The following is a 26,776-nucleotide window of genomic DNA, read 5'->3' on the forward strand; positions in this document are numbered from 1 at the left end:
AAAGAAGAAAAGTTGTATAGAATGGCATTTTATAGGTGACTACAAAATTTTAGCTCAATCGGAGCAACGTAGGATGTGAAAAGTCCAAAATACCCTTACTGTTTTAAGTATTTCCTAAGCAGTCCGTGTGATCAGTTAAGTCCAGTTTATCACGTTTTTTGACTAGGATCCCTTCTGATTTAGCTTTTTACCAAAACATTAAAGTTGTAGTATTATGAATTGGCTTTAAAATGCATCTAAGAACACCTAATTCGGACTTGTGTACACTGAGTTATGTTCATTACAGTGTTCTGCATTTAAACAGCCGACGAATTGGTTTCTGGTTTAGTAATTCGAGAATTTGACTAAGTTACATTAGGAACTGGACTAAGTGACCTTCATGAACATTGTAGCTCTGTGTCTTAGCTTCGCAACGGCGTAGGTTTCGTTTTAATCCGATAAGCGTAGCCTCAGATATGTTATTTCCGTATTTGTACGTCAAATCTGTTTTGAACTAAATTGAATTTCTGCACTTGCACTTAATACGATTCTTGTTATTATGATATTGTGAGCCTATGGAACGGCTCTTGACACGAATTGCTGATATGTATAATGTTGGGTTGTGTTTGAGAAAAACAATGAAGCCTAAAAGGCTGGAAAATTAGGAAAACACAAAGGGCATGCTGCCCGAATTTTTACTCAAGGACTAGAAAACTATATTAGCGACTTGAGTGAAGGTTAAGTACTTATTACTTGAACTAGCGAGAACCTTGGCCACTATGTTTCTTGAGTGTTATACGTTAGGACTTGGACGAACTTGTACCCTTGAGAAATGAAATAATGATTGCTTGAAGTATGTTTTCCTTGTACTTTCAACTCGCAAGACAATTTCAAGTATAAATATTACAAAGTTTTACTGTTTAAAAAGGCGAGCAAGTGTTTCACAACTACTGTCCGAGTGAATTTCAATTTCTTGATTCTTATTGAACGAAACGTCTAAGTTTCGAACTCTAGTCATGTTTCAAAGTTCTCAAATTGAGTTTTATCGCAGATTTGGACTCTGAACTCGGAGTATAACCTGAAAGTGACCAGTAAAAGCACTATATCTTTTGGTGAGTGCTTTCAAATACTGAATTGAACTTGATACTTGTACTTGATACGTGCCAATATGATTACATGCCACATGCGTGAATTGTTAGGGCAAGAGTGTACTTTATCGCACTTGCCCTTACATGATATATACTTGTTTATTGTTGCAATTGACTTGACATACTTGTTATGATGCGCGCCCTTCCTGGAATTCCAGAAACCCTGTGGCAAGTTACTCTAGTCGAGCCGGCAGGGGCTTGGTCGGTTGGGTAACGAGCCCTGGGTCTCTTGCTTGGTCGAGTGGAGTGATATCTCCTCGACTAATTGGTATACTCGAGTATTACCACCCGTGTTTATTGAGGATTTTGGGCCCAGTAGGGGGTGTGAATGGTGGACGGAGAGTAGTGTAAGTGGTGTTCTACTGGATTGGCTCCTTTACTTGAAAGTTGACGGAGTGTCAACTACTATGTGATCAAGCCCTGATGATGAATGGAAGTTGGCTCCTGAGAGCCATCCGTATCCTTATGCTTTGGAATGATTATTGTTTATTGGATTATTGTTTCTTCTGAAAACTTTTACAGTCGCTCATTTTGAGATTGCTCACTTTTATGAACTCTTCATGCTCGTTACTTTGCTATATCGAAAACTAGTACTTATAAATAATGGTCAATTTGCTATTTGGAACCTCACTGGACTTTAGCTCACACCACGCTATTTGTTTTCCTTACAGGGGGTACGAGTGACGTGTGAGACTTGTAAAAGACTAGCGTAGCCTTTTGTTTTGACTTTTGACTTTTGGTCTTGTACTCGCGCTATTCCTCGAATGGAACATGTTGTACTTGGATTGTATACGTTTTGAACTAGTTTGGTGTATTGAGGCTTTGTACCTCGATTTCTATCAATGTAAATTATAAGCTTGAATTGCGGATATTATTTATGGTTCATGGATGTGTGTACATGACTCGATCGAGATAGTGAGTGAGTCCTGGCGAGAGCTAGGCAGGCGGTCCGCCGAACCCTTTGGTACGCCTTAGGGGGAGGTGGGGTCGTCACAGAATTGGCCTTGGCTTAAAACATAAAAGTTGTAGGGAATGACATTTTATAGGTGCCTACAAAATTTCAGGTCAATCGGAGTAGTGTAGAATGAGATAAGTCGAAATTACTATTGCTGTTCTGGTTTTACCCGAATTGGAGAATTGTGCCTGTAATTGGTTGTTTTGGCTGGAATTGCTTCCGAATTAGTTGTTGAGACCTTCTGATGAAATTTAGCCCTGTTTCTTAGCTTTCAGCTGGTTTTGGAATTTCTGGATTTGGACTTGTAGAGCCTGAGTTATGATGTTTCCGCTAGAATGCGTTTTGGTGAATCTGTTTTACGTTTTTGATGTAGTATCTTGCATTTTTGACCTATTGGCACTCAAAACTGGGTTGAGTGACATTCTGTGATGTTGTAGCCCTGTCTTTTAGCTTCGAGATGGTGGGTCTTGCACCCTCATCCGATAATCGTAGTGAAATTGGTGCCATTACCGCAAAATGATGACAAAAACTGTTTTTTCAGGGCCAAAGTTAATTGCATTTCCGAATTTTCTGGTTTCCTCTAATGTTTGTATATGCTTAGGGAACCTGTTTTGGTAGTAGATAGAATTGGTTTATGACTTGTAATCGAGTATTATTGTGGTTATTTGAATAGTTTAGGGCTTGATTTTCATATCCGGACATTTCTTAGTTAAATTTTGTACTTGAATGCCATTAAGCCTAGTGAACGGCTTTTGGGAATGAGATTCTTTTGTACGAGATGTTGGGACTAATTTGAGGATATGATGAAGCCATGATGGCTGGAAAATAGGTAAAAACAAGGGATATGTTGCCGAAATTTTTCTTGAGGGCTAGTTGGATTTACTTGTGATTTGAACGAAGGGCTTTTGGGTTGTTTGAGTCTAGGTCTTCATGTTACCTTTTCGTTACCAAAAATCATGTTTTGCACCTTGCTTTAGTAATTATTTGGCGAGGCATACGACTGGTAGTCGAGCCTCACATGTGCATTCTGTATACTCAATTTTGAAAGTGGAACCTTCAATTGTTTTCCTTGGATTATTTTAGGGTTTATTGGTGATTAAAGCTCTCTTTTGGGAGGTATCTGCACTAACCCTGGTGAGTGTACTACTGACTTGTGTGTTACTATATGGCTTTGAATGTAAATTGCTTGAAGTGAATTGAATGTGACTTGATTGCAGTGAAAGTGTACTTTATCACTCTCACTTATATGCCTTATATCATTGTTGTCATGTTATTGTAATGTTACATGAAATGAAAGTACTCGACTTGGTGTCGATTGGGTGAGTATCCAACGACTACAAATGTTATCAATGAGCTCAACCCCATTGGTAGTTGATTGAATCGAGCCAGCGAGGGCTTGGTCGTGCCAAGTAATGAACCTTGGGTGAAGTTATATGGAATCTTGTAGTATGCGAGACTCTCGATTCCGGTATACTCGAGTAATACCAAAGTGCAAGTGTTTGGAGTTCGGGCCCGGTAGGGGGATGTTAGGTGGAAAGAGTGGAGGTAAAGTGGAGTCTACGGTTGGTTACTTTTGAACATTGACGGAGGGTCAATGACGTCCGATCAAGAAATGCAAACGAGGAAAGGTGTAACAGCCCCACTTTCCCCTAAGGCGAACCAAAGGGGTTGGCGGACTGCCTGCCCAACTCTCGCCAGGACTACGGATCAGATTAGCGCGATCTAATACTTTTCGGGTCATACAACCGCGTGAAAACCAGTCGAATCCACAAAATAAGAAAAAACAAAGTCGGAGTCGGCCATGAAGAGGAACCGACACGTCAAAACCCAACCAAACGTCAAGCAAATATTTACATCTCACAAGTTAGCATATACTTCCCAAAAGGGGCATACCAAAGTGATTCAAAAGTGGATACATGTACGGTTTGCCAAATCCAAAAGAGAAACGGACCAAAAGTACATTTAGGGTTTTAATACATGAGCTATACAAAAGATATGTCCAACTAGCTCAAGTCGGCAACCGATTATCAAATCCAGTCCAAAAGTATTTATTTTTCCTGTAAGGAAAACAAAAGGAACAGAACGGGGTGAGCTTGCGCTCAATGAGGTACCAAACAGATAGCAATAAAGTCATGGCATTTCACATTTAACAAATCAGATACACATGTCAGATGTAAAGCAAAGGAACTAATGAGTCAAATCAGAAGGATACGGGTGGCTCTCAGGAGCCAAATTTCCAGTGCAGTACTTGATCCAAACCGGTTGACTCTCCGTCAACGCATATAGAACCAACGCGTCCGTAGACCCCTCTTTACACCGAATTCCGTCCACCAAACACCCCTTTACCGGGCCCGCTCACCGTAACCGAACAGAAATGGTAATACTCGAGTATACCGGAATCAAGGGTCTCAATACCCAAAAATCCCCGAACAGACTACCGTGGTTCGTTATCTAATCGTCCAGGCCCTTGCCGGCCCGACTCGAATAACTTAACCACAGGATTGAGCTCATAAGTCATAGAAATCCGAACAGATGCAGATACAGATAACAGATTCAGATACAGATACAGAATAGCAGATTCAGATAGCAGATTCAGACGGCAGATTCATATAGGCACTCAAAATTGGCATATGAACAGATAAAAGAACGAGTGTGATAAAGTACACCCTCGTCTCAAACAAATTTAACAAATTACAGAGCAGAAATCAAGTTAAACAGCAATGAAGGGGAGTGGTACACTCACCGGCTCAACTTCAAAAGTTTTCACTTCAGATTGGCCTTAATCGCCAAGAAACCCTAAAATAATCAAAATAAACCAATTGAAGGTTTTACTTCCAGAATCGAGTAAACAGAATGCACATGTGAGGCTCGACTACACGTCGTACGCCTTGCCAAATAAATACTAGTGCAAGGGTGCAAAACATGATTTTCTTGGAAACGAAAAGGTAGCATGAAGACCTAGGCGCAAACAACCCAAAAGCCTTTCATTCTACCAAAAGGTAAACCCAACTTAAAGGAACCAAACGGCCTAGAAAATCGGGCAGCACTTCCCCTAAATTTCTTACTTTTCCAGCCATTAAGGCTTCATTCTATCCTCAAATCAGTCCCAACATCTCACACAAAATTCATCTCATTTCCCAAAAGCCGTTCACTAGGCTCAAAGTGGTACAAGTACAAAAGTTAACTAGGAAACAACCGAAATGAAAACAAGCCCTAAAAGAGACTCGACGAGGAGTCATAAAACAATGCTGAACACAACCCCAATAGGGTCTCATATGCATAAATAAGCATGATAGCAAACCAGAAATTAGAAATAGCATTAGTCTTGGCCCCGAATAGAAAAACTGTTTTGCCCTTATTATGCGGTAATGGTGTAAAATTCTCTACGGTTATCGGATGGGGGTGTAAGACCCACCGTTTCGAAGCTATGAAACAGGGCTACAACAATGTAGAAGGTCACTCAATCCAATTCCTAACACAACTAGGTCAAATATGCCAAATACTAACCCAGAATTCCCAAAACAGGTTTGCAAAACACAGAAAACTGTAATCGGTATATCTCAGTCCATACAAGTCCAAATGCCGAAATTCCAAAGGCATATGTTAGCTAAGACATTCAGATACATTTCATCAGAAGACACCAACTTTAAAATCCAAACCAATTCCAGTCAAAAGGGCCAATTACTATCGCAGTTTTCGCATTCTGATCAAAACAGAACAGCTACAGTAAAAACACATAACTCACTATACACTCATCCAAATGACCTGAAATTTTGCAGGCACTTCAAACTCATCAATACCTACAACTTTCATGTTTTGAGTAAAGTCTAATTCGGCATCTAACCACATGATATAAAACCGGACAGAAATTGGGGATGATAGAACCCTAACTTTCACTTTTCCTTCCAAATCCAAAATTGGTTGCAATTATCTATCATTCACACCTACCATAGTCATTACCCCTCATTATCAACCATCATAAACAACCACAACACCATGATCATATTAAACCAGAAAATTCCTCAAAAAAATAAAAACTTCACCAATTCATCACAAACCAAGAAATAAATCACATAATCCATCACTTTAGCTCCCATTAGGCACAAATTAAACATCATTAAGTGTAGGAGGAAGTTCATATACCACTTACCAAGTAAACAAGAGAGGGAGAGATGTAGACCACCTTAGCTCTTCAAAAAAACTTCACCAAATCACTTAATAGCACCAACTAGAGGGATTTTATGGAACAATTCTAAGTTTAATCGGTTGGAATGGAAGATTGAGCTAGTTTGAAGCTTGAAACTTGGAGAAGTTTTCTTCCTTTTCCTTGCAAGAGGTTCGGCCATGAGAGAGAGAAGAAATGGTGATTTTTGTGAAATTTTAAGATATTTAATCACTTGGAAAAAAAGTCAAAAAAGTGAATAGTGTCCATCCAATCAAATGGTGACACTTGTCACCTAATTAATGAATCTCTATCTCTTTGTTCCCCCTCATAGCAATCCAAATGACATCCTCTACTTATCTCTTAACACCCGATAAATTTCAACCAGTATCCGAAACTTAAACTTATTGGCCGAATTTTTCCGAACTTATCGCACTAGTGGGTCCCACGTCCGTTATCTATCCTTAATTTTTCAAAAACTCTCCAATACTAGAAAATTCATATAAAAACTATAATTACTCATAAAATGCATCAGGAGAATTTTCCTAAACCAGAAAATGCAGAAAACATGCCATTAAAGGAAATAAACCCTAGAAAATTATTAGGGAATTTACGGGTTCTCACACTCTCTCCCCCTTAAAGAAATTTCGCCCTCGAAATTTTCTTATCAACGGACTCTATCAAATCTAAAGTACCCAACGGACCATACCTTCTCCATCCTCAGACGAGTCAGGGACCTGATGCTGCTCTAGAGAATATACTCGAGCTGGTGCCTTCGATCCCGTCCTTCTCCTTTCGTCTGTCCAGGGTTGCTCTTGGCGGGTTGTTGAGAATTAGGCTTGGTTGGTGGCAGAGTCCCTCTTCGCTCGCGCAGGCGAGCTGGACAGTTAGCAATCCGATGTTCAGCGCTTCCACAGCGCAAGCATTTTCCTTCTTTCTTCCAGCAATTTGTTTCCGTATGACTTGGCCCTCCGCAATACCCACAGGGACCACGTGTAGCAGAGACCCGTCCTCCCTGAGGGACATCTCGCGACACCCCTGGTTGCCGTACTTCCCCGTTTCCCTTGCGAACCTTAAAGATTGTACTATTATCCGCTTGTTCTGAGCTGCTCCCCGGAAAGCCCCTTTTCTTGGTTTGGAAGTTTCTAACTTGTAGCCTCGCATCTTCAACCCGTTGAGCTTTCTCCACAGCGTCACTAAAGGCATTAAGTTGGGCTACCGCCAGATCTTTTTGAATTTCTACGTTCAAGCCCTGGATAAAACGCCTTATTCGCCGCTGCTCGGTCATGATGAGTTCGGGTGCAAATTTGGATAGGCGGGTGAATTGGCTCTCATATTCCGCCACAGTTTGAGCTCCTTGGCGGAGTCGAATGAACTCGTCTTCCTTCCTCTCCTGAACTAGATGAGGGAAAAACTTCGCATTGAACTCTCTGATGAAGTTCACCCAAGTCCTAGGTGTCTGTTCTCGTTCCCACTTCTGCCGAATTACGTTCCACCAGGAACGGGCTGCCCCCTCAAGCTGGAACACGGCAAAAGTCACCTGCCGTTCGTCAGGGTAGTGTAGGGCTGCAAATATATCCACCATCTTTTCAAGCCATCTTTCGGCAACGTCTGGGTCAGGTCCCCCAACAAACTTTGGCGGAGCGAACTTTTGGAATCGTTCGAGAGCTCTATCTTCGCTCTCGATATGATGGCCAGGGTTTCCGGGGTTTCCAGGGTTAAGGTTTGGGTTCTGGCCCTGTTGTTGTACTACTTGTGCTAGTAGGTTTGTCATTTGCTGCATAGCGGCAGCTATCTGCACATTGGGGTCTATTTGGGGTTCAGGATTGGGTCCAGTAGAGGTTTCCCCCGTTTCCCTAACCGGCGTGGGTTGTCTAGTTCCGCGCCCACGTCCCCGACCACTTCGTGTTCCTTCCATAAATTTCACTCGGTCTAGGCAAGAATGCTAAACCAAAGCAGTATCAAAGCATGTAAGTAATACGCAAAACTTTCACATTAACACACATTTATACATTGCAAACATGATCACAACATATATATACAAGTCGGTCAAAATTAAGCCACACACATATATACAGCCAGTTAAGTCAAGTACAAACATAGACAATCCACCGAGGAATAGCCTTTCTAGTTCACCAAATCCTTTCTAACCTAGGCCCTCATATCTTTCGTATCCGAGCGCAAGAATCCCATCTAAGATAATTCACAACTCAAGCCGGCCGGTCCCAAGAGTAAACCATCTTTATTAAGGATTCCTACCCGGCATACATACCTAGCTTCCTCGAGTCCCATGATAATGATTCGTACACTTATCACATGCCCGATTCATAACTTACGCTCAAACGAGCACTTAGACATATCTATGAAATTAGGACCACAACACCACTTGGCCCAGTCTCACTCCGCGCAGAGACCACGCGACGTGGCTCTGATACCACTTGTAACAGCCCCACTTTCCCCTAAGGCGAACCAAAGGGGTTGGCGGACTGCCTGCCCAGCTCTCGCCAGGACTACGGATCAGATTAGCGCGATCTAATACTTTTCGGGTCATACAACCGCGTGAAAACCAGTCGAATCCACAAAATAAGAAAAAACAAAGTCGGAGTCGGCCATGAAGAGGAACCGACACGTCAAAACCCAACCAAACGTCAAGCAAATATTTACATCTCACAAGTTAGCATATACTTCCCAAAAGAGGCATACCAAAGTGATTCAAAAGTGGATACATGTACGGTTTGCCAAATCCAAAAGAGAAACGGACCAAAAGTACATTTAGGGTTTTAATACATGAGCTATACAAAAGATATGTCCAACTAGCTCAAGTCGGCAATCGATTATCAAATCCAGTCCAAAAGTATTTATTTTTCCTGTAAGGAAAACAAAAGGAACAGAACGGGGTGAGCTTGCGCTCAATGAGGTACCAAACAGATAGCAATAAAGTCATGGCATTTCACATTTAACAAATCAGATACACATGTCAGATGTAAAGCAAAGGAACTAATGAGTCAAATCAGAAGGATACGGGTGGCTCTCAGGAGCCAAATTTCCAGTGCAGTACTTGATCCAAACCGGTTGACTCTCCGTCAACGCATATAGAACCAACGCGTCCGTAGACCCCTCTTTACACCGAATTCCGTCCACCAAACACCCCTTTACCGGGCCCGCTCACCGTAACCGAACAGAAATGGTAATACTCGAGTATACCGGAATCAAGGGTCTCAATACCCAAAAATCCCCGAACAGACTACCGTGGTTCGTTATCTAATCGTCCAGGCCCTTGCCGGCCCGACTCGAATAACTTAACCACAGGATTGAGCTCATAAGTCATAGAAATCCGAACAGATGCAGATACAGATAACAGATTCAGATACAGATACAGAATAGCAGATTCAGATAGCAGATTCAGACGGCAGATTCAGATAGGCACTCAAAATTGGCATATGAACAGATAAAAGAACGAGTGTGATAAAGTACACCCTCGTCTCAAACAAATTTAACAAATTACAGAGCAGAAATCAAGTTAAACAGCAATGAAGGGGAGTGGTACACTCACCGGCTCAACTTCAAAAGTTTTCACTTCAGATTGGCCTTAATCGCCAAGAAACCCTAAAATAATCAAAATAAACCAATTGAAGGTTTTACTTCCAGAATCGAGTAAACAGAATGCACATGTGAGGCTCGACTACACGTCGTACGCCTTGCCAAATAAATACTAGTGCAAGGGTGCAAAACATGATTTTCTTGGAAACGAAAAGGTAGCATGAAGACCTAGGCGCAAACAACCCAAAAGCCTTTCATTCTACCAAAAGGTAAACCCAACTTAAAGGAACCAAACGGCCTAGAAAATCGGGCAGCACTTCCCCTAAATTTCTTACTTTTCCAGCCATTAAGGCTTCATTCTATCCTCAAATCAGTCCCAACATCTCACACAAAATTCATCTCATTTCCCAAAAGCCGTTCACTAGGCTCAAAGTGGTACAAGTACAAAAGTTAACTAGGAAACAACCGAAATGAAAACAAGCCCTAAAAGAGACTCGACGAGGAGTCATAAAACAATGCTGAACACAACCCCAATAGGGTCTCATATGCATAAATAAGCATGATAGCAAACCAGAAATTAGAAATAGCATTAGTCTTGGCCCCGAATAGAAAAACTGTTTTGCCCTTATTATGCGGTAATGGTGTAAAATTTTCTACGGTTATCGGATGGGGGTGTAAGACCCACCGTTTCGAATCTATGAAACAGGGCTACAACAATGTAGAAGGTCACTCAATCCAATTCCTAACACAACTAGGTCAAATATGCCAAATACTAACCCAGAATTCCCAAAACAGGTTTGCAAAACACAGAAAACTGTAATCGGTATATCTCAGTCCATACAAGTCCAAATGCCGAAATTCCAAAGGCATATGTTAGCTAAGACATTCAGATACATTTCATCAGAAGACACCAACTTTAAAATCCAAACCAATTCCAGTCAAAAGGGCCAATTACTATCGCAGTTTTCGCATTCTGATCAAAACAGAACAGCTACAGTAAAAACGCATAACTCACTCTACACTCATCCAAATGACCTGAAATTTTGCAGGCATTTCAAACTCATCAATACCTACAACTTTCATGTTTTGAGTAAAGTCTAATTCGGCATCTAACCACATGATATAAAACCGGACAGAAATTGGGGATGATAGAACCCTAACTTTCACTTTTCCTTCCAAATCCAAAATTGGTTGCAATTATCTATCATTCACACCTACCATAGTCATTACCCCTCATTATCAACCATCATAAACAACCACAACACCATGATCATATTAAACCAGAAAATTCCTCAAAAAAATAAAAACTTCACCAATTCATCAGAAACCAAGAAATAAATCACATAATCCATCACTTTAGCTCCCATTAGGCACAAATTAAACATCATTAAGTGTAGGAGGAAGTTCATATACCACTTACCAAGTAAACAAGAGAGGGAGAGATGTAGACCACCTTAGCTCTTCAAAAAAACTTCACCAAATCACTTAATAGCACCAACTAGAGGGATTTTATGGAACAATTCTAAGTTTAATCGGTTGGAATGGAAGATTGAGCTAGTTTGAAGCTTGAAACTTGGAGAAGTTTTCTTCCTTTTCCTTGCAAGAGGTTCGGCCACGAGAGAGAGAAGAAATGGTGATTTTTGTGAAATTTTAAGATATTTAATCACTTGGAAAAAAAGTCAAAAAAGTGAATAGTGTCCATCCAATCAAATGGTGACACTTGTCACCTAATTAATGAATCTCTATCTCTTTGTTCCCCCTCATAGCAATCCAAATGACATCCTCTACTTATCTCTTAACACCCGATAAATTTCAACCAGTATCCGAAACTTAAACTTATTGGCCGAATTTTTCCGAACTTATCGCACTAGTGGGTCCCACGTCCGTTATCTATCCTTAATTTTTCAAAAACTCTCCAATACTAGAAAATTCATATAAAAACTATAATTACTCATAAAATGCATCAGGAGAATTTTCCTAAACCAGAAAATGCAGAAAACATGCCATTAAAGGAAATAAACCCTAGAAAATTATTAGGGAATTTACGGGTTCTCACAAAAGGGCTCTTCAGAGCCATCTGTATCCTTTTATCACCATATTTGAAGTGTGCCTTTGCTTATTTTTACTAAATTGAATGAAAGCTTGATGCTTATATGCACTTGGGTGCGTAAGTGATAGTATATCACTGGACAATTAGCTCACACCGTTCTTTTGTTTTCCTTACAGGAATATGACTCTTTTTGGAATGAATCTTGATAGATGGTTACCGAATGAACTAGATGTATATTTCTTTTGTATTGTATATGAAGGGAAACCCTAAATGTATCTTTAGGGCCGATTTCACTTTCAATTTGGCAAACCGTGTATATATTCACTTTTGAAAACTTTTCTATGCTGCTTTGGGTTGTAATTGCTCAAATTCCATATGTGAATGTTTACTTGATAGTTGGTTGGGTTCTGACGGGTCGGTTACTATTCATGGCCGACTCCGAATTTCATTTTTTTTTATTTTGGGTTATTTTGCCCTTTTGCCTTGTTTACGCGCGTTATAAGTTCCGGAACAAAATAGATCGCTCTAAACTGCACCGTTAGTCCTGGCGAGAGATGGGCAGACAGTCCGCTAACCTCTTTGGTTCACCTTAGGGGAAGGTGGGGCTATCACATGACCCATGGCTTTGGTTCTTTTATTTTTGTTTAAGATGTTATATAACTCATGTTTTGGTTAGATTAGTAGCTATACAAGTTGTTGTGATGATTTTGAGGTGATGTATGTAAGCTAGGGTTGGACTGATTTCCTTCTTGTACTTATTGTAGGAGTGGTATATGATGTATATAGGCTTGTATAAGAGGTTGTGGTAGTGATTGAATCAAGAAAATGAAGAGATTGCCCTTGAAATCCCAAAATTCCATATTTCTGGAATTGTATGCTTCAGTTCTGTCCGGTTTCAGTGCCCTATGCTAGAGGCCGAATTAGTCTTAGCATAAAACATGAAAGTTGTAGAGAATGATTTTTTATAATGCCTACAAAATTTCAGCCCAATCGGAGCAATGTAGCCTGTGAAAAGACTAAAATACCCTCGCTGCCCTAGGATGCATCCAGTGATCTGTTTTAGACAGTTCATCCACTTAACCGTGTCTATTCATTATGATCCGTGCTGATTTAGCCATTTGTCAAAACATGAAAGTTTTATTACTTTGTCTTAGCTTTTTAACGCCTCCAAGAATGTCTTAAACGGACTTTGGTAGCCTGAGATATGGCCATTTAAAGGTAGTACGGTTAACTAACCGATTAGTTGAAATTTGGTTCTGTGAATTGGGAATTTGACTAGGTTACACTGGAATTTGGACTAAGTGGTCTTCATCAAAATTGTAGCCCCGTGTCTTAGCTTCGAAATGGTATAAGTTGTGGCCCAATCCAATAAGCGTAGCATTGGATGTGTCCATTCCGGAAAAACCCATCAAATCTGTCTTTTGTTATGTTTCATTTCCGCACTTGTTATTAGTTTGATTTTTGTCCTTGTATTGCCTTGAGCCTATGGAACAGCTATTGAAATGAATTTGTGTTGTGTGTAAACTTGGGTTTGATTGAAGAAAATAATGAAGCCAAAAATGGCTGGAAATAGGAAAATACAAAGGGCATGCTGCCCAAATTTTCACTCGAAGACTAGAGAAATATACTTGCGGCTTGGGTAAAGTTGATAAATGAATATCACTTGAACCATCTAGGACATTTGCTACCTGGGTTATCGAGGGCTATATGTTAGAATCTAGCCGAACTTGTACCCTTAGGAAAAGAGGTAATAATCACTATAAATCCGTTTTCCTTGCACTTTCGACTCACAAGTTATTTCCAAGTAAACATGTTACAAAATTTTTCAATTTGAAAAGCGAGCAACTGTTTCACGACTATTCTCCAAGTGAATTTCAATTTCTTGATACTTATTGAATGAAACGTCTAAGTTTTGAACCTTAGTCTATTTCAAAGTTCTTAAATCAAGTTTTATCGCAGATTTGGACTCCAAACCCGGAGTATCTTCCAGACGCGAACAGTATAGGCACTACTTTTGGTGAGTGCTTCCAAATATCTGATTGAACCTGATATTTGTAATTTATCTTTGACCAATGTGATTACGCGATATATAAGTGATTTGATAGGGCAAGGGTGTACTTTATCGCAATTGCCCTGATAAGAATTGTTCTTGTTTACCTATTTCACTTGACTTGCTTTACATGCATATGAATTATATCTTGCCTGGCATTCCAAAAACTATGGCGACCCCACTTCCCCCTAAGACGAACCAGAGGGTTGGCGGGCCGTCTGCCTAGCTCTCGCCAGGACTCACACAAGCAAACTATCCAAATCCTTCCGAAGAATAACCTAAACTATTACAACACCGTTTCCTTCCAAATAGGCTGATGACTAAAATCACATTAACTTCAGAGATAACAGCATTTTTAAGATAGCCACTCGTCGACTCTTAAATACCTTACGCGTTACAAACCAGGCAACAAAAACATACAATCCAAATACATTAGTACAAGCCAAATAACAATTCCAGGGTTTACCCTTTTCCAGCTTCAAGTGGCAATCCAAAATAAAAGATACAATGTTTAACTCAAACTACATGCATAAAAGTGAAATTAGATTTCAAGTTTGCTCAAGTGCCAGGACTTGTCAAGGAAAACAAATGAACGTGGAGTGAGCTAAATCTCAGTGGTGCCCCAAAACATGCAATCAAATAAAACAAATAACACGTATTGATTTCAACTAAAGTAAACAAATAGGAAAGCGTGTAACAGCACAAGATAGGATACAGGGCTCTCAGGAGCCATTCTCCACGCTTGATCAAAATTTACCGTAGTTGACCCTCCGTCAACTCTCACTATGTGAGGACTCGCAAATTCCTTGTATTTTTCCTCAAAAATACCCTTTTATTTGAAAATTAGTATTTATCAAAGGCCACTACCCAAATATTTCACATTAAGTGTAGATAAACCTAGAAAATAGGGTTTTACGCTTCGGTTTCAAGTTTGGAGCGAAATTAGGGTTTTCGCGATTTTCCGCCGGATGAATTTTCGGTACAGAGTAAGAATTAATTTGGGGATTAAAAGTGACTTTTAAGTGAGAAATAATATGTGACTAGTGGCAATGATATAAGGTTAGTGAATGGGAAGTAAAAACCCTAGTACGTGAGTTTTTAAGAAAAACGGCGCGAACCGGCGGGTCCCGCACACTACCGTTTGAACGCACCACTTGACCATCATTTTTTATATACTTAATCTCTTTAATATTAGAGCCAAACATCAGCTTTAAAGCTGAGCAAGCTGGCCGAAATTTTTGACCAAAAACAACAAGGAAAAAGAAAAAAAATTAAGAACCAATCTTGAAGCAACAAGTGGTAGACTTTCCTTGGTTGGTTGACTAATGAATTTCCATCATATTTATCCCTAAAACCAACTCCAAAGCTCTTCATTTCTGCACCATCACAGCCGAGAGAAAGAGAGAAAAGGGAGAGCAAGAAAAACAAGAAAAACAACCATTTCATCTTGAGTTTGATCAACCAAGTGAGAAATCAAACAAAACAAACCGATTAAACTTGTCCTTGAGTGATTAGTTAGTGACTTGTGGTGTGATTTTTGAAAGAGAAAGCTTGGGCTACTCTTAGTGAACTCTAGTCAAGGTAAGAAAGCTTATCTCTCCAAGTTTTACTTTCAATCTTGTTAAATTAAGCTTAGCAACTTGATTTTGTGGTGGAATCATGGATATTATCTTGTTTTGGAAGTTTTCCCCAATTTATATGATGAACTAGGGCTTGATGAATTTCTGCCCAATTTGTTGTATGAAGTATATATGTTGAAATTAAGGTTATAAGAGAGGCTTTGGTAGTGATTAGACCAAGAAATTAAGGAAAGTTCCACTAAAAACTAGGAATTCCAGAATCTGGAAATGTTTTCCCAACATTCTGTCCCAATTTGAATCCGTATGTTAGAGGCCGAATTGGCCTTAGGTCAAAGAAGGAAAGTTGTATAGAATGGTATTTTATAGGTTCCTACAAAATTTCAGCTCAATCGGAGCAACGTAGGATGTGAAAAGTCCAAAATACCCTTACTGTTTTAAGTATTTCCTAAGCAGTCCGTGTGATCAGTTAAGTCCAGTTTATCCCATTTTTTGACTAGGATCCATTCTGATTTAGTGTTTTTCCAAAACATGAAAGTTGTAGAATTCTGAATTAGCTTTCAAATGCCTCTAAGAACACCTGATTCGGACTTGTGTACTCTGAGTTATGTCCATTACAGTGTTCTGCGTTTAAACAGCCGACGAATTGGGTTCTGGTTTAGTAATTTGAGAATTTGACTAAGTTACATTAGGAACTGGACTAAGTGACCTTCATGAATGTTGTATATATGTGTCTTAGCTTCGAAACGGCATAGGTTTCGTCTCAATCCGATAAGCGTAGCTTCGGATATGTTATTTCCGTATTCGTACGTCAAATCTGTCTTGTGCTAAGTTGAATGTCTGCACTTGTGATTGTTGTAATTCTTATTCTTATGATATTGTGAGCCTATGGAACGGCTCTTGACTTGAATTGTTTATGTGTGATGTTGGGCTGTGGTTGAGGAAAAATAATGAAGCCAAAATGGCTGGAAAATTAGGTAAACACAAAGGGCGTGCTGCCCAAATTTTCGCTCGAGGGCTAGGTTTCTATTGGAACTTGTATACTTTTGTTTGGCCAATACCATGACCGGTTTTCCATTATAAAACATGATTTTTCATCCTTGGGTTCAAACAACCCTCTTCTTACCTGAAAGTCATCTTTACACGTTTTACTCTTAATTAGTCGGGTTTCTTTGTTTCCCTTAAATGTTTTGCTCGATAAACTATAATAATGTTCTCTTGTTCAACCTTAGGTTTCATTGGTGATTAAGGGTAATATCCGGAAGGATATTTTGCACGATATTTTGCATTTCTAGGTGAGTGTTCCTTATTTGATTCTATGGCTTGTTGTTATCATTTGCTAATGCGTTAAGTGTTTTTAATGATTTCCAAAACGAGCTTTTTAGGCGAGTGTGTACTTTATCGCACTCGACCTAAATAACTGTGCAATTTTCAAGGATTTAATGATTGAAATGTTACTTGCGCATGAATGTAAGCCTTTTGGGCTGAACTGGCCATTGCCCCTTGTTACCGGTCGTCTCGAGCCAGAAGCGGACTCGGTCGGGCGATTAGGGACTTGGGTGAACGTTTGGTATACTCGAGTATTACCCTGCAGGTTGGTGGAGACTGGCCAACGGCCAGGACGGGGGTGAATGAATGAATGAATGAACGAACGAACGAACGAGGGTTTATTGATAAACGAAAAATGCATTTTCAAATGATTGGAGGAATAAGGGGTAATGTCAGGAGATCGAATGAACGAAATAACGAATTGCTCCTTGTGAGCCGTATCCTTTTAATGAATGTGTTACTATCGCTTTCCATTGTAAATGTTTCTTGAATTATTGATACTCCATGTTTAATGTATTGGATTGATTATCTGATTATGTGTTCGGAACCTCACTGGGCTTTTAGCTCATTCCTTTAGTTTTGTTTTCCTTACAGGGGAAGGCGAGCGAGGACGTGAGCTTGAGATAGACTAGCCAATCTAGTTTTGTTTCTTTTGTTTCTTTTGTAGTGGTTCTCGCCTAGTGCTTGGCACGGGCTGGACGTATGAAGGATTGAGAACCCTTGTATATTTGATGTTTATATTCTCTTTTGGGTTGGCAATGTATATAAGTTCCGCTTTAAGTTTGGATCAAAGCCCTATTTATTCTAGTGATTTATTTCAATTTTTAATTGAGGACTGTAGCGAACGACTGAGTCCCGGCGAGAGCTGGGCAGGCGGCCCGCCGAACCCTCTGGTACGCCTTAGGGGGAGGTGGGGTCGTTACAAGTGGTATCAGAGCTTAGGCTTCAGATCTCTGTAGTGTATCCTAGATTAAAGATTAGGATACCGGACTGTGGGATTTGATTGGACTTGAAAGTTAAGCGATTGAGGGATAAAACTTATAGCTGCTTCGCGTGGTTTCTACGTGGAGTGACCCTGGACTAAGTGGTGAAAAAGTATGAGGGACTAAGTGAAGCTATGAATTGCGAATGTTATAGGCCTTAAATCTTTCTCATGGTATCTGAAGACCATAGATAGGTATGTCAGGTAGGAATTCCGATTGTAGATAGTTTACTCTTGAGACTGCAGCTCGAGATGTGAATTATCTTCTTTCGGATTCTCGTGCCTGAGTACTCTATAGTTGAGGTGCTGCTAAATACTTGAGACTTGTATTTTGGGAACATGAACAGGCTTTGTCTGACTAGAATGAGCACAAGAGGTCAGGGACGTCTAGTTTGGATAGTAAATGACGTGAGAGACCAGACGGGCTGATACTGGGGCGACTTCACCTTTTCCTTTTGATTTACCTGTATATTGTTACTACATGACGTTAGTATACCTGTATGTACATGGTTATCTGTCCAACTTGATATGTATTTGTGTATTTGCTTATCCGTCTTTTTGGTATGGCGTGTTATGTGGGTATATGTTTATTTGAATATTTGGTGCCCTCAATAGTTACTTTAGTAACCTTATCGTGTTTATTTACTAAATTACCTTTTGGGGGAAAAGAAAAGAGAGGGAAAACACATATATATGGACGGGAGACGTAGCCGTGGACGTGGACGTGGACGTGGGAATGAACGAGCTCAAGAGCCAAGAGAGGAAAGAGAAACAACAGCTGCACAAGAGCAAGGAATGAGGGATGAAGCCGAAGACCAAATGGCAACGGTAATGCAACAAATGACAGATATCTTGGCAAGACTGGTGGATCAACAAGGCCAAATGGCCGTGAATCAACCCCGGAACCCTGAAATCGGAGAAGATAAGGCTCTTGAGCGGTTTCAGAAATTTACTCCTCCGAAATTCCTTGGAGGATCTGATCCGGATATAGCCGAACAATGGTTAGAGGCCATGATTAATATTTTCACCGTCTTGAACTACACCGAGCAAAGACAAGTAAACTTTGCGGTGTTCCAATTTGAAGGATCGGCCCGAGCGTGGTGGAACGTTATTAAAGCAAAATGGGAAAGAGAACAGACCGTATGGACATGGACGAATTTCATAAGGGAATTTAACGAGAAATACCTCCCTCCTTTAGTTCAAGAGAGGAGAGAGGAAGAGTTTATTGGACTACGCCAGGGAACGCTAAGTGTGGCCGAATATGAAACAAAATTTACGAAACTATCCAAGTTTGCTTCTGAATTGGTGGCCACAGAGCGGCGAAGAGTAAGACGGTTTATACAGGGATTAAATTTGGAACTCCAAGAAGCATTAGCGGCAGTACAAGTGAATACATTTACGGAGGCCCTTGAGAAAACTCAAAGAATCGAGACTGCAAAGGCACAGATAAAAGCTTCCCAGACCCAGAAAAGGAGTGCATCGAGTAGTGTAGCGGAGGAATTAAGTGAAGCGAGAGTCCCCTCCAAAGTGCAAAAAGTGAACTTTTTATCCCACCCACCATGGACATTAGGGGCGATAGGTGAAGGATCTACAAAAGAAAGCCAAATCAGATTTGGGAAAAGTTTTCAAGAAAGCCAAAAGATTGCTTCGCACGTGGTCTGTGGGTACTGTGGAAAGGCAAATCATGTCGAAAGCGATTGTTGGAGAAAGAGGCGGAAATGTTTAATCTGCGGAAGTGGCGATCATCAAGTTAGCAACTGTCCGAGGAGACAGTCACGTGAAAGCAATACTCTGCAACTGGATGGAGCTAAATCACAAGTGAATGAAGGAGGGAAACGAACTAGCGGACCGGCAAAGGTTTATGCTTTAGACAACCGACAAGTTCCGGACTCGTCTGAGGCAAATGAAGGTAAAATTTCGAGGACGAAATTTTTTAAGGGGGAGAGAATGTGAGGACTCGCAAATTCCTTGTATTTTTCCTCAAAAATACCCTTTTATTTGAAAATTAGTATTTATCAAAGGCCACTACCCAAATATTTCACATTAAGTGTAGATAAACCTAGAAAATAGGGTTTTACGCTTCGGTTTCAAGTTTGGAGCGAAATTAGGGTTTTCGCGATTTTCCGCCGGATGAATTTTCGGTACAGAGTAAGAATTAATTTGGGGATTAAAAGTGACTTTTAAGTGAGAAATAATATGTGACTAGTGGCAATGATATAAGGTTAGTGAATGGGAAGTAAAAACCCTAGTACGTGAGTTTTTAAGAAAAACGGCGCGAACCGGCGGGTCCCGCACACTACCGTTTGAACGCACCACTTGACCATCATTTTTTATATACTTAATCTCTTTAATATTAGAGCCAAACATCAGCTATAAAGCTGAGCAAGCTGGCCGAAATTTTTGACCAAAAACAACAAGGAAAAAGAAAAAAAATTAAGAACCAATCTTGAAGCAACAAGTGGTAGACTTTCCTTGGTTGGTTGACTAATGAATTTCCATCATATTTATCCCTAAAACCAACTCCAAAGCTCTTCATTTCTGCACCATCACAGCCGAGAGAAAGAGAGAAAAGGGAGAGCAAGAAAAACAAGAAAAACAACCATTTCATCTTGAGTTTGATCAACCAAGTGAGAAATCAAACAAAACAAACCGATTAAACTTGTCCTTGAGTGATTAGTTAGTGACTTGTGGTGTGATTTTTGAAAGAGAAAGCTTGGGCTACTCTTAGTGAACTCTAGTCAAGGTAAGAAAGCTTATCTCTCCAAGTTTTACTTTCAATCTTGTTAAATTAAGCTTAGCAACTTGATTTTGTGGTGGAATCATGGATATTATCTTGTTTTGGAAGTTTTCCCCAATTTATATGATGAACTAGGGCTTGATGAATTTCTGCCCAATTTGTTGTATGAAGTATATATGTTGAAATTAAGGTTATAAGAGAGGCTTTGGTAGTGATTAGACCAAGAAATTAAGGAAAGTTCCACTAAAAACTAGGAATTCCAGAATCTGGAAATGTTTTCCCAACATTCTGTCCCAATTTGAATCCGTATGTTAGAGGCCGAATTGGCCTTAGGTCAAAGAAGGAAAGTTGTATAGAATGGTATTTTATAGGTTCCTACAAAATTTCAGCTCAATCGGAGCAACGTAGGATGTGAAAAGTCCAAAATACCCTTACTGTTTTAAGTATTTCCTAAGCAGTCCGTGTGATCAGTTAAGTCCAGTTTATCCCATTTTTTGACTAGGATCCATTCTGATTTAGTGTTTTTCCAAAACATGAAAGTTGTAGAATTATGAATTAGCTTTCAAATGCCTCTAAGAACACCTGATTCGGACTTGTGTACTCTGAGTTATGTCCATTACAGTGTTCTGCGTTTAAACAGCCGACGAATTGGGTTCTGGTTTAGTAATTTGAGAATTTGACTAAGTTACATTAGGAACTGGACTAAGTGACCTTCATGAATGTTGTAGATCTGTGTCTTAGCTTCGAAACGGCATAGGTTTCGTTTCAATCCGATAAGCGTAGCTTCGGATATGTTATTTCCGCATTCGTACGTCAAATCTGTCTTGTGCTAAGTTGAATGTCTGCACTTGTGATTGTTGTAATTCTTATTCTTATGATATTGTGAGCCTATGGAACGGCTCTTGACTTGAATTGTTTATGTGTGATGTTGGGCTGTGGTTGAGGAAAAATAATGAAGCCAAAATGGCTGGAAAATTAGGTAAACACAAAGGGCGTGCTGCCCAAATTTTCGCTCGAGGGCTAGGTTTCTATTGGAACTTGTATACTTTTGTTTGGCCAATACCATGACCGGTTTTCCATTATAAAACATGATTTTTCATCCTTGGGTTCAAACAACCCTCTTCTTACCTGAAAGTCATCTTTACACGTTTTACTCTTAATTAGTCGGGTTTCTTTGTTTCCCTTAAATGTTTTGCTCGATAAACTATAATAATGTTCTCTTGTTCAACCTTAGGTTTCATTGGTGATTAAGGGTAATATCCGGAAGGATATTTTGCACGATATTTTGCATTTCTAGGTGAGTGTTCCTTATTTGATTCTATGGCTTGTTGTTATCATTTGCTAATGTGTTAAGTGTTTTTAATGATTTCCAAAACGAGCTTTTTAGGCGAGTGTGTACTTTATCGCACTCGACCTAAATAACTGTGCAATTTTCAAGGATTTAATGATTGAAATGTTACTTGCGCATGAATGTAAGCCTTTTGGGCTGAACTGGCCATTGCCCCTTGTTACCGGTCGTCTCGAGCCAGAAGCGGACTCGGTCGGGCGATTAGGGACTTGGGTGAACGTTTGGTATACTCGAGTATTACCCTGTAGGTTGGTGGAGACTGGCCAACGGCCAGGACGGGGGTGAATGAATGAATGAATGAACGAACGAACGAACGAGGGTTTATTGATAAACGAAAAATGCATTTTCAAATGATTGGAGGAATAAGGGGTAATGTCAGGAGATCGAATGAACGAAATAACGAATTGCTCCTTGTGAGCCGTATCCTTTTAATGAATGTGTTACTATCGCTTTCCATTGTAAATGTTTCTTGAATTATTGATACTCCATGTTTAATGTATTGGATTGATTATCTGATTATGTGTTCGGAACCTCACTAGGCTTTTAGCTCATTCCTTTAGTTTTGTTTTCCTTACAGGGGAAGGCGAGCGAGGACGTGAGCTTGAGATAGACTAGCCAATCTAGTTTTGTTTCTTTTGTTTCTTTTGTAGTGGTTCTCGCCTAGTGCTTGGCACGGGCTGGACGTATGAAGGATTGAGAACCCTTGTATATTTGATGTTTATATTCTCTTTTGGGTTGGCAATGTATATAAGTTCCGCTTTAAGTTTGGATCAATGCCCTATTTATTCTAGTGATTTATTTCAATTTTTAATTGAGGACTGTAGCGAACGACTGAGTCCCGGCGAGAGCTGGGCAGGCGGCCCGCCGAACCCTCTGGTACGCCTTAGGGGGAGGTGGGGTCGTTACACACTACCTAAGGTCCATGTAGATCTTTTAATTTTTCATAACTCCGGCCACCAATCATACCCCTTTACCGGGCCCGAACGCCAAACACGAGAGTGGTAATGCTCGAGTATACCTTAGGGACTGGTCGAGAAATTCATCCAATGACATTACGTCCAACACGAGATTAGGGACTAGTCGAGGAATTCATCCAACGACGTTACGTCCAACACTAGATTACCAGGTCAGGGTAAGAGTCCTTTCCACCCTTAAGGTGTAGTACTCCCCTGCCTAGTGATTAACAAGTGCAAGCAAGTATTCATGAAAACATTTCAAGCAAGTCACCACTCGAACGGCTAGTGTGATAAAGTACACTGCTCACTTCGATGGATCAGAAACCAATTTTTTTTCCAAATATCACATATCAAGTCAAGAAAGCGCTTTAATCAAGTAAGCATAGAACAAGCAGGGACACTCACCAAGAGTGAAGTCACAAGTCAAGCTGGGAATCAAAATCCGCGTCCTCGCTAAATCCTAGAAAACCAAGTTTTAAGAACTATAAGTTTTCTATTCAAGTTCTAGGTTTATAAATATAAAAGATTCTCTAGTATATAAATAGTTTATTTTCTCGAAATAAATCGACAATCCACTTAAGATTAAAAATAGTAAAATGTTTTGTATAGTTTCCTTAAAAATACTTTTCTTTCTAGAGGTGCAATCATTTTCTAAAAATAATAAAGCTAGTTTAAGCTAAAGCAAGAAATAACGAGTTGGCAAGGTTTAGAAAATCCCGACACACGAATTTCGAACGTTATCGTACTATACTAAATTTTTTTAGTTTAATATTAGGGCAAAAATATATCTACATGGCTTGATTAAGAAATGCTCAAGTTTACAGGACCAAAACGGACTTCCCGATTCCTATTCACATATGCATTATACTTAAATTTACAATATTGTAAAATCACATTTCGAACATCAATTTCACTAGGGCTTCGTCAATCATTAGCCCTAGTGTGATGGCCCCACCTCCCCCTAAGGCGAACCAGAGGGTTCGGCGGGTCGCCTGCCCAGCTCTCGCCGGGATACAGTAGTTCATTACAGTCCTCAAATGAATTACAAGAATAAACCTCAAATATTACAATATAAATCTCCAATATCCTCCACAGGGCTCGTGGCGAAGGAAGGCTTGTTGTGGAATTCCTCTTGTATAAGAATTGGGATCATGGATCAGAGTGGCGTAGTGGAAGCGTGGACGCTTCGCTTTTGATATGTAAATGTTGGAACATTTGATGTAATATTTGAGATTTATATTGTAATCTGTTTGAGGAATGTAGTGAACGACTGAGTCCCGGCGAGAGCTGGGCAGGCGGTCCGCCGAACCCTGAGGTACGCCCTAGGGGGAGGTGGGGCCGTCACAGTTGGTATCAGAGCTTAGGCTTCAGATTTTTGTAGTGTATCCTAGGCTTGAAGTTTAGGATGCCGGACTGTGGGTTTGGTTTGAAATATTAGTGATTCTTGCGGGATGTCTTGACTTGATTAGTACAAGATGGAATGTCGAGGACGACATTCTTTTAAGGAGGGGAGTTTGTGACGCCCCGAAAAAAAAATGAGTTTGAGAACCCGGAAATTTTCTAAATTTCTAGGGTTTATTTTATTTCATCGCCCGCCTTTTCTACATTTTCTTTATTAGAAAAATTCCCCACATAAAGTTTATAAGCAAAGACAGTTTTAAAATGATTTTTCTAGTATCGGTTAGTTTTTGACAAATTAAGAGCATATTTTGGACGTGGGACCCGCTAGTGCGGTAAATGCGATATATTTTTGATAACTTGTTGGAGTTTTGTGCTAAGTGATATTTCCTCCACAGGGCTCGTGGCGAAGGAAGGCTTGTTGTGATTTTATTGTTGTGGAATTCCTCTTGTATAAGAATTGGGATCATGGATCAGAGTGGCGTAGTGGAAGCGTGGACGCTTCGCTTTTGATATGTAAATGTTGGAACATTTGATGTAATGTTTGAGATTTATATTGTAATCTGTTTGAGGAATGTAGTGAACGACTGAGTCTCGGCGAGAGCTGGGCAGGCGGTCCGCCGAACCCTGGGGTACGCCCTAGGGGGAGGTGGGGCCGTCACAGTTGGTATCAGAGCTTAGGCTTCAGATTTCTGTAGTGTATCCTAGGCTTGAAGTTTAGGATGTCGGACTGTGGGTTTGGTTTGAAATATTAGTGATTCTTGCGGTATGTCTTGACTTGATTAGTACAAGATGGAATGTCGAGGACGACATTCTTTTAAGGAGGGGAGCTTGTGACGCCCCGAAAAAAAAAATGAGTTTGAGAACCCGGAAATTTTCTAAATTTCTAGGGTTTATTTTATTTCATCGCCCGTCTTTTCTACATTTTCTTTATTAGAAAAATTCCCCACATAAAGTTTATGAGCAAAGACAGTTTTAAAATGATTTTTCTAGTATCGGTTAGTTTTTGACAAATTAAGAGCGTATTTTGGACGTGGGACCCGCTAGTGCGGTAAATGCGATATATTTTTGATAACTTGTTGGAGTTTTGTGCTAAGTGATATTTCCTCCACAGGGCTCGTGGCGAAGGAAGGCTTGTTGTGATTTTATTGTTGTGGAATTCCTCTTGTATAAGAATTGGGATCATGGATCAGAGTGGCGTAGTGGAAGCGTGGACGCTTCGCTTTTGATATGTAAATGTTGGAACATTTGATGTAATGTTTGAGATTTATATTGTAATCTGTTTGAGGAATGTAGTGAACGACTGAGTCTCGGCGAGAGCTGGGCAGGCGGTCCACCGAACCCTGGGGTACGCTCTAGGGGGAGGTGGGGCCGTCACAGTTGGTATCAGAGCTTAGGCTTCAGATTTCTGTAGTGTATCCTAGGCTTGAAGTTTAGGATGCCGGACTGTGGGTTTGGTTTGAAATATTAGTGATTCTTGCGGTATGTCTTGACTTGATTAGTACAAGATGGAATGTCGAGGACGACATTCTTTTAAGGAGGGGAGTTTGTGACGCCCCGAAAAAAAAAATGAGTTTGAGAACCCGGAAATTTTCTAAATTTCTAGGGTTTATTTTATTTCATCGCCCGTCTTTTCTACATTTTCTTTATTAGAAAAATTCCCCACATAAAGTTTATGAGCAAAGACAGTTTTAAAATGATTTTTCTAGTATCGGTTAGTTTTTGACAAATTAAGAGCGTATTTTGGACGTGGGACCCGCTAGTGCGGTAAATGCATTATATTTTTGACAACTTGTTGAAATTTTGTATTAAGTAATATTATTTTACAAGGTGTTAAGATATTTGTATTGGAGAGACAAAAAGATAAGTTTTGAACCAAAAGGTGACAAGTGTCACTTTCTTACTCAAGGGTGGACTTTGACCATTTTACTACCTTTACTAATTGATTAAAAACTTGACCCAAAATTCATCTTCTTCATAAGCTCCTTGGCCGAACCTCTTGGAGACAAAAAGAGAGAAAAGCTTCCAATTTCTTCCTTCTATTTCTTGCCCAATCTCACAAACCAACAGTTAAAACCGTGATTTGCTCCATAAAAACCTTTCTCTTGGTGGTATTAAGGTGTGTGGTGAAGTGGTTTGAGAAGCAAAGGTGCTAAGTTGGGTCTTTCCTTGGGTTTGCATGGTAAGTGACTAAGGAACCTTTCCTTTGATCTTGATAATGTTCAATTAGTGATTGGTGGTGGTTGAATAAGTGATTTTATGGATGATTTCATGATTTTGGTTGAAATTAGTGAAGTTTTATATTTAATTAGGATTTTTCTGTTCTCATATGATTGTTATTATGTGGTTATGTATGATGATTGGAAATGATATTTGAGGAAGCTAGGAGGTGGAAAAAGTGATTAATTGCAAGAAATTTCTGTTTTGGAAGGAAATTGAAAAAACTAGGGTTCCTTGTTCTTCATTCTGTCCTGTTTTATTGCACCATGTTAGAGGCCGAATTGACCTTGGCCTAAAACATGAAAGTTGTAGGGAATGACATTTTAAAGGTGGCTACAAAATTTC

At 39.9% G+C, this 26,776-nt stretch overlaps 2 long non-coding RNA genes across 2 annotated transcripts; both read left to right on the forward strand.

Moving 5' to 3' along the window:
- Positions 1-15,278: 15,278 nt before the first annotated feature.
- LOC140004968 (uncharacterized) lies at positions 15,279-17,582 on the forward strand. The gene is made up of 3 exons (XR_011812788.1): positions 15,279-15,465; positions 16,694-16,756; positions 17,385-17,582. It is a non-coding gene; the product is annotated as an uncharacterized lncRNA (long non-coding RNA).
- Positions 17,583-20,328: 2,746 nt separating this feature from the next.
- LOC140004969 (uncharacterized) lies at positions 20,329-22,560 on the forward strand. The gene is made up of 3 exons (XR_011812789.1): positions 20,329-20,515; positions 21,744-21,806; positions 22,435-22,560. It is a non-coding gene; the product is annotated as an uncharacterized lncRNA (long non-coding RNA).
- The last annotated feature ends 4,216 nt before the right edge of the window (positions 22,561-26,776 follow it).

Source organism: Coffea arabica, chromosome 4c (assembly GCF_036785885.1).
Source record: "Coffea arabica cultivar ET-39 chromosome 4c, Coffea Arabica ET-39 HiFi, whole genome shotgun sequence".
In the NCBI taxonomy this organism is placed as follows: domain Eukaryota; kingdom Viridiplantae; phylum Streptophyta; class Magnoliopsida; order Gentianales; family Rubiaceae; genus Coffea; species Coffea arabica.